General features: G+C 33.9%; 1 long non-coding RNA gene across 1 annotated transcript; it reads right to left on the bottom strand.

The window, feature by feature from the left end:
• Positions 1-2,620: 2,620 nt before the first annotated feature.
• LOC128989899 (uncharacterized) lies at positions 2,621-6,879 on the bottom strand. The gene is made up of 3 exons (XR_008490471.1): positions 6,451-6,879; positions 3,927-4,067; positions 2,621-2,770 (listed from the first exon to the last, which is right to left on the bottom strand). It is a non-coding gene; the product is annotated as an uncharacterized LOC128989899 (long non-coding RNA).
• Positions 6,880-13,983: the final 7,104 nt, after the last annotated feature.

The following is a 13,983-nucleotide window of genomic DNA, read 5'->3' on the forward strand; positions in this document are numbered from 1 at the left end:
TTAAGGTTACCTCTCCTCAGATTATACCTCACATTTCTCCACAGACAATTGACTTGATTGCCTCAATCATATTCATAAATATTATACACTACGATGTATTTTACAATTGGAATAGCTCAAAGTTGTTGTGATGTGCATAGAAAAAATATAATGCATTCTTATTTGTTGCAAGTTCCTATCAACCATATACATTTTGCCATATAACTTGGTAATTTAGGGGACTGCCTCAATCATACTTATACAGATTATTCTACACATTGTATATTACCATTAGAATACCTCAAAGTTGATGTGATGGACTTAGGAAAAAGATTGTGCACTTTTTCCTGATGCGAGTTCCTATCAACCATATACATTTTGCCATATAACTTGGTAATTAAGGGGACTGCTTCAATCATATTTATACTGACTATTCTACACATTGTATATTACCATTAGATTACCTCAAAATTGATGTGATAGGCTTAGGAAAAATATTGTGCACTTTTCCTGACGCAAATTCCTATCAACCAAATACATTTTGCCATATAACTTGGTAATTTACGGGACTGCCTCAATCATATTTATACTGATTATTCTACACATTGTATATTACCATTATAATACCTCAAAGTTGATGTGATGGGCTTAGGAAAAAGATTGTGCACTTTTCCTGACGCAAATTCCTATCAACCATATAGATTTTGCCTCATAGCTTCGTAATTCACTGGACTGCCTCAATCATATTTATACTGAGTATTCTACACATTGTGTATTACCATTAGAATAGCTCAAAGTTGATGTGATGGGCTTGGGAAAAAAGATTATGCACTTTTTATGTTCGGAGTTTTAATTGTTCGCGTTATGTTAAGCCTTAGATACGTATAATGTACAGTACGGTCTCAAATATGCCTTTTAAAATACGTCAATTAATTAGTTTTAACTTGTATACACGTTTTATCAATGTATAATTGACATTATATAAATATAAAAACATCATTTCGCACCGTATTGTCATTGATTTGTGTTTCCGACATCCCTGCAAAACACGTTTGTGGCGTCCGCAGGCGTACCAACCCACATCTATTACAAACCGAAACTTTTCCTGACGCAAATTCCTATAAACCATATAGATTTTGCCTTATAGCTTCGTAATTCACTGGACTGCCGCAATCATATTTACCCTGAGTATTCTACAAATTGTATATTACCAATAGAATACCTCAAAGTTGATGTGATGGGCTCAGGAAAAAGATTGTGCACTTTTCCTGATGCGAGTTCCTATCAACCATATACATTTTGCCATATAACTTCGTAATTTCCCAGATAGCAATTTTTTCCTGATTCAGTATTAAATCAAGGTTAAACTTTCAAAGATGCAAGCCTGAATTAATCTTAAAATATCAAGCCATCAAGCCTAATTCAGGGCTAATTCAAGGGTCCTACTGAACACTTGTGAAACCTGAATCAACCCTGAAAATTTTAGGTTGATTCAAGGTAAACGTTTCTGGCAGTAATGCATAATCAAGGCTGAATTGAGGTTGAATTAAGGTATAAGTATGTTTAAATTAAGGTAAAATCATGGTCAATTCAGGACTCATAACCTGAAAATTTAAGGTTAATTCAAGGTAAAGATTTTTGGCTGAAATCAAAATATATTGTTGAATTCGGGTTAAATAAAAGCATAATCATGATCAACTCAGTACATACAGTAACAAGTGATTGACTGACAAGGAATTTTACTTGACTTACGGCATTCTTACGGTCTTAAAGTAGTCCAATATTTTAATGTCCTAGTGGATAGCCTAGCTGTTTTGTCTTTGTGAACTCAAGAACTTTAATGATGCCTACTAAGCGCGGGGACAGCTATCTATTAGGACATCAAAATATTGGTTGCTTTATGGCAGTAAGTTAAGCCTTAAAATATTAAACGCAAGGTACATTACCTTAAGCTTTAATCTACGCAGAAAACTTTGGGTGGGTGGATACATAATTTGACCTTATAATCTATATTATAATTCAGTTACCACTCACTCACTCATTGATCACTATACCTCAAAAACTACCATGCAAATGTACTCAGAACTTGGTGGCATGGAGGTTTCACTTAACCTCCATAATAGGTTTCACTTAATATGTACAAGAAGTAGCTTTGAGAGATTCCATCAGGGCTCTGGCTCACTGGCTTTAAAATTACAATGTTAACATATTTTTCTTTTGACAGAACTTTCGTTTAATTGTATTAGCTACCAAACCGCTGTTAGGAAAATTCTAAGCAAAACCAATGCAAAACAACTAATGTAATGTTTGTAGCAAAGAAAATTTTTCAATTCTGTTGTGAAGCCCAAGGGGAGGGGCAGCTAGAAACCTATAAATGATGCTATAACACTTTATTTAAATGTTGTATAGGATAACTGAGTTAGGTTAAAAATAATAAGCCTATTCTGCCAAGCTTGTGAGTGAAGGGTGAGAGCATTTAATTTTTAATAAGGCCTCATCAAATTACACCAGACCCTGCTTTAGAAAAGACATCTCAGTGATCAACAAAAAGTTTAAAAGTCCAAAACAGTTCTTCAAACATAGCCAAAATATCACTATTTGTGGGGGTATAAATAAAATGTAGCAAGTGACATTGGTTATAGTAAATTTATTTTATGAAAATATAAAGTATAAAACAAACTTGAAAATTAGAACATGAGTTAAATTAAGTTACATTTTACTTATACATTATTTACTGTCGCATAACCTCAGCCTGATGTTCCTATTCTGTGCACCAATAACTCCTCTTTTCCTGCAAAAAAAAAAATCATAAAGTATCTACTAAGGGAGTATGTTTTATCTAATTTTTTTTTAATTTTTTCTGTACATGTAATCTGCTTGAGTTAAAAATTTCAGCATGGTTTTCCAGTTCACTAAGTAATTTTTTACTTGAATTGTTTTGACTGTGATTAAAGCTGAAACTGTGAGAAAACATTTATTAATATAGTTATTTGTGTGACAAAACGGCACGGAGACGGCTGGACACTAAATCAAGTAAATAGGGGGCCCGGGATCGCTGAGCCCAGGGGCCCATGATGGCTCTCTCCGGCCCTGATTATCATTGACATTATCAATAGTCTAAAAAATTGGGGAGCGAGCAGGTCTAGTGGTTAGAGCGCGGTCATTCCGGTTCCTGGGGTCCAGGGTTCAAATCCCGCCAAATCACCAATGGATTTTAACTAAGTGATAATGCCGTAACCCCTAGGTCTAGCCTGAAGTAATGTGAAAAACAATCCCGGGCTCCAGCCTAGCGTACGGGGACAAAAAGTCTAAAAAATTGTTGAAACACACAGCGAAATGTAGGTACATGTCAGCTACAGAGCTGCAAATTGTGTCATTCTGTTCACAAATGATACCAGCAAGTGGCGAGGAGCCTTGCTGCAGCGTACTTAAGCGAATTATGGATTTATACGCAGAAACTGGCTCTTACTTGAAAAACCACCCTTGTATGTTCCTTATACTAATAAACCAAATTAACAAAGACTAGTTATTAGACTTGTTATTAGAATTCTAAAACCCGTTGTTGCAACAGTTTAAACGAGTAGGTAGTTTTATCGAATTGGCCAGGGTAGAGTACTCGTCTGTCCTACAGTTATTCTAAAAGTTAGGCAAAATTTGCAATAACATTTTAACAAAGGCGAGGATGATATTGCTCTCCTCCTGGGCGTCTGCAGGATCTTTTGAGCGCTTCTAGAGCTCTGAACCTTAGATTAAATTAAAATAATTAATCAGTCAAAACCGTGAATCCTTCTCAGCATCCCGGGGAAGAAATTTGAGCGTGGCTGGTACTAGGGGTAGGCTGCTCAGTAAATACAATCTTATTCGCCCCTCATAATTTACGTCACATGCTTTTTACACTTTGGATCTTAGAAAAAATGTAAGTTAATGGGATATTTTAAGTAGGCTACCTATTGAGTTTTTCCATGCACGAAAACACTAAGAATGCTCTAGTTTTTAACCTTGGTGAACCCGTCATCGGCCACTGATGCCATGTCTTGTCATCACGGCCTGTGTCGAACTACAGGGAGTGTCGAACTATCGAGGTTCTACTGTAACAACAAAAGTAAACCTTATGAAATAAACAGTTCTATAACTAATATGCTCTACAAACCTTTTAGGTACTGGCCCTAAATTTGGCTTGTCACAGCCATGCACGGATGCAGTTTTTTTTTACTTTCAATTCAGTGGCTTCAGCCAACAGTCTCTTGGCTACAACTGAAACAGTTTAAGTGAAACGCCTCATAATAGATAACAATAACAAAAGAATTTGTTATGCAAATCTATATAAAGCTCAAATACCACTGACTCATTCATTCACTCACTCATCACGAAATCTCAGAAACCATAAGACCTAGGAACCTGAATCTTGGCAGGCATCATCCTTTTGGGTACCTAGTAGACGATCACTAAGAAAGGATTTTACCCTCCGACCTCTGGGCTCCGCCCCAGTGGCTCTGGAGTTTCCCATGTTAACCTTATGAGAAATGGAATTAATGAATCTTAACAGCTGTTTCAATTAAACAAGTTGGTTCTGTTCTATGATGTTTAATAGCATTAAAGTTACAAGGATTACCAACAGGGTGCAGCACTATTATTTCTTTTACATTTATGACAACAGCTAATTTGCAACCAAAAGGTGAGTGAGCGTAGCGAACGAACTTCAACCTGGAGGCGAGTTAGCGTAGCGAACGAGCTAACCTGAAGGCAAGTGAGCGCAGCGAACGAGCTCTAACCTAAAGGTGAGTGAGCGTAGCGAACGAGCTCCAATCTAAAGGTGAGTGAGCGTAGCGAACAAACTTCAACCAGGACGTGATTGAGCCATGCGAACGAGATCATCTTGAAAATTAAGAAGTTAAACGGGGCAAAGCCCGCGGGTTACAGCTAGTATTGGAAGAAAAATACAAAACAATCAGCTTTTAGAGAGAATATGCCATGTATTTGTATTTAACAAACTAGCTTTGACAATCTCACTTCTGTAGTAAAGTACAGAATAGACATAATTGGTCAGTGTGTGTTTTCAGGGGTGTACAGTGGGATTTACCAAATGAATCAAGTACAAAAAATTTAGTTTAGACTCGTTCAATGGTCTTGCCTCTCTGTTCAACCTGAAATTCTGGCTAAATTAAGCAAGATGGAAAAAGAAGTAAACCATAAGTCTGGCATTAATTTTTTTTTAAACAACTTGACCAACAAACGAAAGTTTTAGTAAGTTTAACCTACTAACTTTCTTACTCTAAGGTTTTAATAATATTAAGTTATGATTTAGGCTATTAATATTTTTTGTTTTAAATTACAAATCATCAATAAAATTTAAAAACTATAGGCCTACAAATGGTAAGGTTTATTTAAAGCAGAAAATTTCAGAATTTTTCCAAAATTGTTAATACCGGTACCGTAAGTTTAATTGCAGCACACAGACCAAGTTATTCATAATAATGTCTAAATTACAGTTCTAAATTCTGCAAATTTCGATGCAAAGCAAGATGGCAACTCATCTTGTAACGTTTGTTCAAACGGCAAGCCACTTGTTTTAAATCTGTGTTCGCTGAAGCTAATTAGTTAATTTGAAAAATAACACAGCAGCCTAGGTAACCTTGTTACAATAACTTTACAACTTACAGCATGGGCAATATACATCTTTAGTAACTTAAATAGGTACAAGTTACCAGGATATGATTTAAAGTTAACAGCTACATAAAACCAAAATGGCAGGTCTCCAGTCAAGTGACATTTTGTAGAAGGTTGTTTTAAATTAGTTCATTACGGTAGCCTACCTTTACTTAGTTTAATCAATGGGTATGGCGTACAAAACTTAAAATCTTTGAGAGATGCTAATCTTAACCCATCTAAACGTTTGCCGAAAAACCCTAGCATCAGGACATAGGACTAGGATAAGCCCTTAGACCTAGGCTACAGTACCAAGTCTATAACTTAAGACATAGGCCTAAGCTAAATTAAAATACTTTTCTATAGGCCTAGGTCTATTTATCCAATCCATCGAAAATCATTTCTTCATTCTTAAATGAAACTTCATAACTTCGGCCTATGATAACTTAAGACAATCTACGCTGATAAAAAACTGCATCATTAAGTTACATATTGGCTTGTGTGTTCATAATATTGTAGCCCACCGGATTTGGCAAAAATAAGTAACTAGGTCTTGAACAATTCCAGATACAATATTCCAACGGATCACAATACTTTCTAGGCCAACTATAAAACAATTCACCAGTCATGAGGCCTAGGGCAAGCACAGGCCTAGAATTATTCTGGATCCTAGTCCAAATTTGGCAGTTTATTGTTGTAAGATAATTTTCAGAGCATTTGTAACTTGAGGTTCTAATGTCAGTATGATTAGCATTCTAACACACATATCTTATCATAAGAATGGAAAAAATATTATGAATACAATGAAAAGATTAGCTGACTCACCTTTATGTTTCGTTGGCTCACAAGCACTTTTGTTGCAGTTAGTCTTCTAAAATCGAACACTATGGAATTAACTATGAACAAAGAAATAGAAAAAAACTAACTTCAATATGAATACTTTATGTCTAAAAACTCTGATATAGTAATAACGCGAGAAACAAACGTCGCAAAAAGACAAACTGACAAGACACACAAAGACAAAGACAAAGAGGTTAGGATTGTTTAGGGGTGGATCCTGGCGTCTGGCTGGCGTCGCTTGGTCGAACTGCATCATGGGAATTCGCGCTGTTGTTTTGTTGACTCTGTTTCAGGGCGGAATCTATGAACTCAAAAAGGGCAGTATTTTGTTGTCCTTGAATCCAGCCACAATGTTCCTAATATTTGCAACCTTGAATTGTGAATGCAAATTGTAGGGAAAAGTTTACCTTGAATCAAGGGTCCTTGCTATCTGGGTTATTGGACTGCCGCAATCATACTCATACTGATTATTCTATACATTGTATATTAGCATTAGAATACCTCAAAGTTGAAGTGATGGGCTTAGGTAAAAGATTGTGCACTTTTCCTGACGCAAATTCCTATCAACCATATAGATTTTGCCATATAACTTCGTAATTCACTGGACTGCCGCAATCATACTCATACTGATTATTCTATACATTGTATATTAGCATTAGAATACCTCAAAGTTGATGTGATGGGCTTAGGAAAAAGATTGTGCACTTTTCCTGACGCAAATTCCTATCAACCATATAGATTTTGCCATATAACTTCGTAATTCACTGGACTGCCGCAATCATACTCATACTGATTATTATATACATTGTATATTAGCATTAGAATACCTCAAAGTTGATGTGATGAGCTTAGGAAAAAGATTGTGCACTTTTCCTGATGCGAGTTCCTATCAACCATATACATTTTACCATATAACTTCGTAATTCACTGGCCTGCCGCAATCATACTCATACTGATTATTCTAAACATTGTATATTACCATTAGAATACATCAAAGTTGATGTGATGGGCTTAGGAAAAAGATTGTGCACTTTTCCTGATGCGAGTTCCTATCAACCATATACATTTTACCATATAACTTCGTAATTTACTGGACTGCCTCAATCATATTTATACTGAGTGTTCTACACATTGTATATTACCATTAGAATACCTCAAAGTTGATGTGATGGGCTTAGGAAAAAGATTGTGCACTTTTCCTGACGCAAATTCCTATCAACCATATAGATTTTGCCTTATAGCTTCGTAATTCACTGGACTGCCGCAATCATACTCATACTGATTATTCTATACATTGTATATTAGCATTAGAATACCTCAAAGTTGATGTGATTGGCTTAGGAAAAAGATTGTGCACTTTTCCTGATGCGAGTTCCGATCAACCATATACATTTTGCCATATAACTTCGTAATTCACTGGACTGTCGCAATCATACTCATACTGATTATTCTAAACATTGTATATTACCATTAGAATACCTCAAAGTTGATGTGATGGGCTTAGGAATAAGATTGTGCACTTTTCCTGACGCAAATTCTTATCAACCATATAGATTTTGCCTTATAGCTTCGTAATTCACTGGACTGCCTCAATCATATTTATACTGAGTATTCTACATATTGTATATTACCATTAGAATACATCAAAGTTGATGTGATGGGCTTAGGAAAATGATTGTGCACTTTTCCTGATGCGAGTTACTATCAACCATTTACATTTTGCCATATAGCTTCGTAATTCACTGGACTGCCTCAATCATATGTATACTGATTATTCTACACATTGTATATTACCATTAGAATACATCAAAGTTGATGTGATGGACTAAGGAAAAAGATTGTGCACTTTTTCCTGATGCGAGTTTCTATCAACGATATAGATTTTGCCTTATAGCTTCGTAATTCACTGGACTGCCTCAATCATATTTATACTGAGTATTCTACACATTGTGTATTACCATTAGAATAGCTCAAAGTTGATGTGATGGGCTTGGGAAAAAAGATTATGCACTTTTTATGTTCGGAGTTTTAATTGTTCGCGTTATGTTAAGCCTTAGATACGTATAATGTACAGTACGGTCTCAAATATGCCTTTTAAAATACGTCAATTAATTAGTTTTAACTTGTATACACGTTTTATCAATGTATTATTGACATTATATAAATATAATAACATCATTTCGCATCGTATTGTCATTGATTTGTGTTTCCGACATCCCTGCAAAACACGTTTGTGGCGTCCGCAGGCGTACCAACCCACATCTATTACAAACCGAAAAAGCGCCGATGAAAAGAGCCGCTAACTTCACGACGGTATCACAACCCCATAGAGGTCTTAAGACGAGACGACGCAACAACTGGTTACAGCTTTGGTAGACTTGGCTGCCTTGATTATAATACAGTATTCACATTCATAAAAAGTCAAAATATATTTACTGATTATTCATTTGTTTATATAAGACCTTTTTTACATGAGAGTACATTAACCAAATACCGGTAGCATAAAATTCAAATTATAACAAGATGTAGCATTAAATTTACAACTACAACAAAACATTAACAATTTTAATTCGTTGAAAACAATGTATATATTACGACGTTAACCTTTTACATTTTACCACGTCTCCGAAGTCGTAGAGACTAGGAAATCATAATTACATTGTTGTGTCATTGTAGTGATTATGTTGGTGTGTATGTGTGTATGGTGTATATTGTGGGTTCGTTTTGGGGCCTATCTTTAATATAATAAGCAGTGTTGATCTTCGAAGAACTCGTCTAATTTGTGGTATGGGTTTTGGATTAGATATTATATGAGTGTTTAAACCAAGTTTTTTGTAGATTTTATTTGATATTTTAATATTGTTTGATTGAATTTCATTTTTTATCTTTGTAAGTGTGAAAAAAATTGTTTGGAGATTTTACTAGTTTAATATGTTCATTAGGGGTAGCGGATTTTTATCCCCCTGGAATTTTACCCCCTAGGTGAACGTGACGTCACAAACCAGGGGGTAAAATTCCGGCCGCGAACTTTTGAGTTTCGCGACATCAGTTCGATGGATTAAAAACGCTGAATTAAACGTATTTTCACTGCTGTGAATTTAATTAGAACACATCAAACTATAAAAACCTAGAGTATACGAGCCGGAATTTTACCCCCTGGCCAGATATATTTATTAGTGAGAATGGTTAATTATCTTCATTCAGTTTTAATAGTTAACATTTTACTATTAAGTAGCCTATCTTAATTTATGTGTAACATCATAACTAATCGAACAGGTTTTTAATTTTAATTTTGAGATTCAAGTATCAGGATTCGATCTTTGAAGCCAACTGTTTAAGATTACGTATAAACAAACATCAGAATGGTAATTGATTCGAAGATTTCTTTAACGATTTATTATACAACCGTGGTAAAACAATGTTTTTCGTTTGTATTGTAACAATAACAAAATATGCCTCTTGTTTCTTTACGAAGAAATGTTCACCCAATTATCATTTAAATGAGCTACTCAGTTTATTTTACATACTTATTAACCAACAGTTGGCCCCAAACGCAAATCCCGAACATCAAAATTAAACAGCAAATTCTGTTTACTTAGTTGAGATTAAAAAATAAATAAATAAAGATAGGCTACTTAATAATAAAATGTGTACAATGAAATAAAAACAGAAATAGAAAAATAAATCATTCTTAATAATTTCTATATATCCGGCCAGGGGGTAAAATTCCAGGGGGTAAAAATCATAGGGTAAAATTCCGGGGGGTAAAAATCCGGCCCGTACATCTTCAGTTGCCTAAACGCTAGTTATATGGACAGGGGGGAAAATTCCGGTTTTTTATTGCTAATCTAATTCACGCTCTGTCTATTTTCATTAACCTTCCAAATCCGCGGGGGTAAAATTCCGCCCGCGAACAAACTTTTGAGCGCTCAGGTTACTACGTCATAGTGACGTCAGCTTTGCACAGGGGGTAAAATTCCAGGGGGATAAAATTCCGGTGACCCGTTCATTAATGTGGACAAAATTAAAAAGTGTTGATCCCATATATGATTTGGGGCATAATTTACTAGTAGTGTTTGTCAATCCATTATGTTGGAAATTAAAAAACATGTTTTTGTGTTTCTAGTTATATTTGTAGCAGTTTTCTCTAAGCTTTGGGGGGGGTTTAGTTTTAGGAGATTTAAAATTCAAGGATGTAAAGGTTTTGGTACAGTGCAAGGATGTTTTTTTGTTAAAGTATGGTTTACATTTACAATAATGATCTTGCTGTCGTTGTAGATTTTTGATGGATAAAAAATTTGTTTTACTTAAAGGAAGTATTATTATTATTAGGAAATTTTAAAGCAAGTTTATATTATTGTTTCTACGTATTTGTAAATTTGTACTCTGCTTAAAGGAACACTTTATTTTTGGTATGACTCGAATGCTAGGGTAAAGTGCTAAAATAAAATAACTAAGATAAAAATATCCATGTTACAACTAAAGATTTTTAACTTTTTGAGCTAATTAGACTGGTTTAACGATTTGAGCTAAACATTATGTTATTTATTTTTGTCATAACCCCCACCCGCTCTTAAACTGCTCTTTCATAATCAGACCAACCTTGCTTGTTTGAACATTTTGTAGGTTCAGTTCAGACCCATCAGATCAGACCCTATTTAGTTTACATTATTTAGATGATATCTTCTCAAATGACGTTACCTACGTATATGGCCATACATTGGAGTGTAAAAAAATTATATGAAAATTTAGATCATTATAATACAAAAATTAACTTGAACAAAAGGCTTAAAATTCAATTAAATTTGGCTTTCAAATGAAGATTTATAATGTGTTTTTTGCTCATAGGTTGTACCTTGCAAACTATGTTATTACTGACTGATTTAGAAAAAATATTTCTAATTCTAAAACTTACCAACTTTGCCCTCTTTAACAAATATTGGTAACATTTAAATCCAAAATATTAGTTTTGTAGCACAGTTGCAAGAAAACTACAAACATGTTGTTTTCGAATGACACAATAAAACGATATCTTGATAACACCCACAAGACCCATTTCAATATTTATCAAAGTTCATGCCTATCTCGCAAAACAAAACAAAAAACAATATTAGACATGAAAAATGTTAATTTAGAAGACAACCAAAAACATCAAAAACTGCGCTTAATTATATGGCTTTTGGCTTTAACTTTCATTTTTATACAAACAAAATTTTAAAAGAATTTGCTTTAAGATGTATACATCATAAATTATAGTTCTAGTTTAAATACTGATAAATTTAAAACAAATAAGGAATTTATAACTTAAGCATTGACTATGGTAATGCCATAAGAGGCTGCCTTTGTTATTTTAAAAGTATTTAAAGGTATGGATGATGATATTATTTTTTTTCAGATAGTCAGTGAAACGGATTACGTAGAATTAAGTAATAAAAGAAGTTATTTAGTTTCTATATAGTCCTATCAACAAAACTATTGCACATTATAGCAAAGTATTGCCTTAAAGTGAAATTAAATTAAATAGCCATATCATTGTCAATATGTACCTACCCTAATAACTCTATGAGAGTAAGTTACATCATAACTTTACATAATAATGCCCTTTTGAATTCTTGATCTATGCTTCAAATTTTACAGTGGTGATAGAAAACCTAATTTTCAAATCACAAGCTTTGGCAATAGTATTATATTGGCTACCTTTATTCTGCTGCCGAAAGTACCTGATATCACTGAATTTGGGCGTATCGAGGTAAAGTCTATCGCCCTCTTTTGTAAAACTGTCAAAAATATGCCTCTCTGAATGCAAGCCTAAGCATGAGCGTTTTATGCTTGATCATTTTTTTAATGAGCTAAATGGGGACAATGTTTGAGATTGAATGATGAGATTATTTAATTTACCTTCCGACCATCACTACACCATATAGATTTTGTAAGATTTAAAACATGTTTTGGTTAGTGCCTATTTTTTATCACTAGTTATTCTAAAGGGTTTCAGCAATTACTTCGAATAACAAGTAGTTAAAATAACTCTGATAAACGAAAGATGGGAAGGAGTTGAGTTAGAAAAATCGTACAAAAACATAAACGCAATCATAATGCTTTATATTAGATTTGATCACTAGGGGTTTCCGATTAAGATTTCTTGTATTGTTAATTAATTAATTGTATAATAATTTTATAATTAATTAAATAGTTAGTTAATAATTAATGAATTGTATTGTTAATTAAGATTTATCAAGCCAATTTTGTTGTTAGTTCTGTTCGGTGCACTTTGTAGGTCGTTTACAAATTTGTTTATTGTTATTTCAGTAATTTAATTAACCTTCGTTAAATTTAAAAATAATCCAATCATTAAACAACAACTCGTCCGCTAGTTAAATAACCAAACAAAAATCAAGAAATAAACCCTAAAATAATATAAACAAAATTTCGTCAACAATAGCGATCAGTGTCACCGGAAATGAACAACTATAGACACGAAAACGAGCACAAAAATTTACCATGGGTTGAGAGTTGAGAGTACTGTTTGTATTAAAATATCGAGCAAAATATGATGAAAGTCAAAGTTCCTTTATTAAGGTTGATGTTTTATGTGTTTTCCATACAGATCCCATGATCGATTTGTTGTTAGATTGTTGTTAGATAATCAACAATCTAACTTAATAATTGTTACATGTTGATTTTACTATTAATGCAACTTCAGTATCCAATAGTCAATTAGGCATTAATGCATGTTGTTAAAATACACTTGGCTATACATATCATGATCATGCGTAATCATACAAATTACCACAGGCCATCTTACTCTATGACTCTACTCTTATAATGTATTGTCTAAGAATAATTATTGTTTAAATACCTGATTGCCCGAATTATGTATTTAAACCATTATTATTAGTTATTCTTCACAACCTGGGAGGCTATCATCCATACTACGGTGAAATTTTAATGTCGTTTAGCTGAAATTGCGCACCTAAGTGGTTGACTGATGATAATACTGTGATCGAGAATGAAAATAGTTAACTGTTCTTAGTTGCCGTTATAGCAGCACTCTATAATCAATGAATGGGCATATCTGAATAGGTAACACTTAATCGGGTTTTGGGCATTAGTCTAGCATCTGAATAAAAAAAACCTAGCAGACAGCTCTCAGCTGACTTATGTCAGCACAGCGATCGTTTCGTCGGCTGTTGTGTTGTGTTGTTGTTGATGTGTTGTTTTTGTTTATTGAATTGAAAATTGAAACCGAACCGAATCGTCCCTGAGAAGTTCTATCAACAACACCGATCTCAATATTTTTATATCTTTTGTGTTACATCAAGGTTTTGATAATTTCTATCATATCGATGTTTGAGGTTTCTTCGTATTAGGCAAAAAAGAATAAAGATGCAATTCCGTTGTCACATTATACCAGCATGACTAAAACTGGGTTTTGTTGCCATTGCCATTTAGTTGTGTTAAGTTAGGCCTTACTTTTGGTGAAGTGCTGTCAAATAAGCCACAATGCAACATCTCATC

This window comes from Macrosteles quadrilineatus, unplaced genomic scaffold (assembly GCF_028750875.1).
Source record: "Macrosteles quadrilineatus isolate MER2022 unplaced genomic scaffold, UCM_ALF_1.0 Scaffold_3__2_contigs__length_128488019, whole genome shotgun sequence".
Taxonomy (NCBI): domain Eukaryota; kingdom Metazoa; phylum Arthropoda; class Insecta; order Hemiptera; family Cicadellidae; genus Macrosteles; species Macrosteles quadrilineatus.